Consider the following 3,846-nt stretch of genomic DNA (forward strand, 5'->3'; position numbering starts at 1 on the left):
TGGTAATTATGATAAACAGCGCAGTCCGCCTCTTGTGACTAGGTGTATAGTGTTTCAAGATATTGATTCGCTAGGGTAGTAATTATTAGCTAGGCCTGTTATCTAGCGAAGCAGGATTCAGGTAAATTTGCGAAAGCTTTCGCGCTGGTTTAAGAAATGGAGCTTGTCTTATAACGGAATGGGCGATTGGTTTCCACAGTTCCTTGTAGTTCTTACTACTTGGACCGGTTACGAAGTTAGCACGTATACGTAGTCGCCGATTAGTAGTTTCAGACTATTATATTATTTGCAGTGCTTCATGTGTGTCTTGGGCTGAAGAAAATGATCGGAATTGTTGATGATTGGTTATGATCTGAGAAACTATAACTTCTCGGGAAATCTCAACAAAATGTTCCAATATCGCTGGAAATCACTCTGTATGAATTAAACTGACTAAGATTATTCATGTTTTCTAGTATATCAGTGCAGAGCCATTGGGTATAACTTTTACTTAGTAAGATCTGTTTTTGTTGTTGTCAATGTCATGTCAGCTTATCATTACTAAGTTTATTTTATTCACTTTAGGCATTGCCATGTGTTTGAGTTCGAGCAGCGCATGTTTGCTCTAATCGTAATTCCAATTTGTTGAATGTTTTCATTGCTCTAGTTTTAATCCTAATCTAATTTAGAGTTTTCCTGAAAATCGAACATGAGAACTGTATGGTGCGAAACGAATCGAGCTTGCTGCGCCTGCGCAGACATTTGCCTTTCTCATGCTTATGATAATGAAGTCTCATTTGATATGAACAGATCTTCACTTAATGTCCATAGTTTTCGCGAATTAAGTAAATTCGAATTCTAATCCTATTTAGAAAAAAACTGTAGTTTTAATTGTGATTTTAATATAATTTGAAAAAGCTGAAATTTTCTGGGTTCAATTTGGGTGCAGGTTAGGGTGAGGTGGGGTATCATAAAATCAGGATTAGACATTCGGATACATTTAGGTTAAATTATCGTAAAAATTGGGCGCATTCCAGGGTAAGGTTGGGGTAAGGGTACTAAAGACTTACCAGTAGTTCTCAACCTTTTTTGTCTCCGCGGACCCCCTTTGGAATGTCACGGATCCCGCGGACCCCGCCCCCCATTTTAGTCTAGAGTTAGCTCAACTACCGTGCAATCGTCATCTGTCTTGTTCAAATATTAACTTCACGCTAGTGATAAACATCAGCAAAGTTACTTTTCCTGAAATAATAACATACACATTCAGAAGACTTTTCTTGTTTCTAAGCGAACCCTGTAACTGCATTTCTTGAAATGCGCGGTCGTGTCTTGAAAATCGGCGTTAGTGATTTAATATGATCTAGTGCCGAAAATCCATTTCCACAAATATTGCCTAGGTGGTGGCAAATTTAATAATAATTCATAACACTTCCGACGACACCTTTGGGCCTGTTTGGAATCGGTGTCCTGTGCTCACTGCTCACACTATATTTTATTTTTTAATTCTTTTTAATTTAATTACTTTAACTTGGAAAATCATCGCTGCTCACCTGATATATCAGGCCAAAAGGCCAGCGATTCCAATCAGGCCTTTGGGTATGGTCGCAATATTTGGCACCAAATTTAACAAACAGATCCTTAATGAATACATAACGCCCAGTCTCGTCATTTCGATATCACAGCTCATCTTGGACTTACTCTGGAATAGCGATTATGTATATCACAGGAGAAAATGGATTTTTGCAAACAATTTATTCCAAAACTCTAACCAAACATTTCTAATCAGCAATATGTTTGCATCAATGGGCTATTCGAAGTTTGGCAATTGAAAAGAATTTGCACAGTAGAATATTTTGTCTCGGACGGCCATTCTTTTTATGCGAGTCCGGAAGTTTTAGCAGTTATGAAGCAGGTCTTCCTTGTGCTTTATCTAATTGAAAAAAGAATGTTCAAACATGAAAGTTTTGGAAGCATTTACTATTCCGCGATTCTAATTTCAATAAAAAACGTTTTATCATTTTTCTCAAATTTGATGTTAATCGTGGAATCTTGATTGGGTAATCCACAGACCATAGTTGTCGCCAATTTTTGAATAATTTCGATATTTTAAGGCCGAATGCAAACTAGCGGTGTCTTATGCTGGTGAAAATAATAATGAATGACTGATTTGATTATATTTAATGAAAATTTTGACTAATAAAACGGTTTCCACTAACCTTCAAAATACAGGCTATACTTTACCATTCCAATATTTTTGATACCTTACTGTTAGTGGCTCACTAATTTTTAGTGCAGTATGTAATGAAAAGGACTATAGAATAATTACGCAATTTCTCCACACTAACTTGTTAAATTTTGCTTATAAATTCCCCCATGAAAGAGTGAGTCACTTTCATGCGAAATTGTGTTGAGATCATCATACTCAGATTGACTCATACTGATGATAAGAGCATTTTATAGTTTTCGGTCTTCTGTACTAGAGGATTATCATTTTATTATGATAAGATATCATGTTTCACTGCTGTTTTAGAAGACTTCATGTGTTTTTAATAGTCTATTCTGTCTTCTATTTGGTCTGTTGACTTTGCTTTGGCCTAATATCCTTTGTCTGACTATTATGTTTACCACAAGAAAAGAAAGATCTGCTTTGTTTACCTTTAAAATCCAACTCAAAGTACTTCTCAATCAATTGACCTGCAAAGTGAGTGCAGTGTGATGGTATATGATTTATTGCATATATCATATCAGTTATTCTGTACAAAGAGTATGACTCTTGAGGAGAGGTATAATTGTTAAAATTACATCATTGTAAGTAAAATAGAGGTAATTGCTGCTGGCGTGCTAATGGGAAATTCTGATTTTGTGCATATCATGTTTCAGTTGGAAGTGGTGTTCTAATGTGAATTCGTATATCACTTTCTTCTTTTGTGTATTCCACCAGGAAATGCTTTATAAAACATCCACTTAATTTCCTCAGGTCTTAACTCAAATTGTTGTTTATGGTATCATTGAAATTTTAGTGTTTGACTGAATGAAACTAGAATGATCTGTGGAGTTCGTTTAGCTAGAAGAAGCAATAGCACCAAGAAAGCTTTCCACCCGAGACCCAAGGCACTGTGGGCGTTGTAATCTCCGATAACGATGAAAGTTAGCCAGTCAAACAAAGCATTGACATTCAAATGTTATTTTTATGAGAGAAATTGCAGTAACTTATCGATTCAGTGTTAGATAGAAGCCTCGGCATTATGCGTGTGGTGATTAATGCCAACTATCTTGATCCTCATGTTATTTATTTTGGTACGTATACTTTTGTAGTGACTTGTTGGACACTTCACACTCACATGAGGTTACAGCTAGATTCAAACATTAGGCTGCATTCAAATTTAGTAGTTCTGTGTTGCCATCCATACTGTTCTTTGTTTGCTGAAAAATCCAACAGAATTATGTATGTAGAAGTTCAACACACCAACCTAAAATGTAAAGAGTTTCTTGAGGTACAGAAGTTCAATATACAATTGAATAGTATATTCATATTGACATGAACCCAAATATCTTTTGGCTGACACTCTTCAGGGCTAATCGTCAGCAACTAGTAGAGAATTCGACAATGTTCTTTCCAATTCTATACTAGCTGCTGACGATAACCCCTGACGAGTGCCAGCTGAGAATATTATGGTTCATTTCAATATGAATATACTATTCAATCTAAAATCATACAATGGGATACAAATCCGCAACCACTAATATAAGGTTATGGATATGTAATTTGACAATTTCTTGTGACGTATGCTGGTCATATCAAATGAATTGGTAGATTTATATAGCATTACAGCAATATTACATAGATTTATTATGTATATATTATGT

This window comes from Botryllus schlosseri, chromosome 13 (genome assembly GCF_051294905.1).
Source record: "Botryllus schlosseri isolate E-star chromosome 13, Bs_hap1, whole genome shotgun sequence".
NCBI lineage: Eukaryota > Metazoa > Chordata > Ascidiacea > Stolidobranchia > Styelidae > Botryllus > Botryllus schlosseri.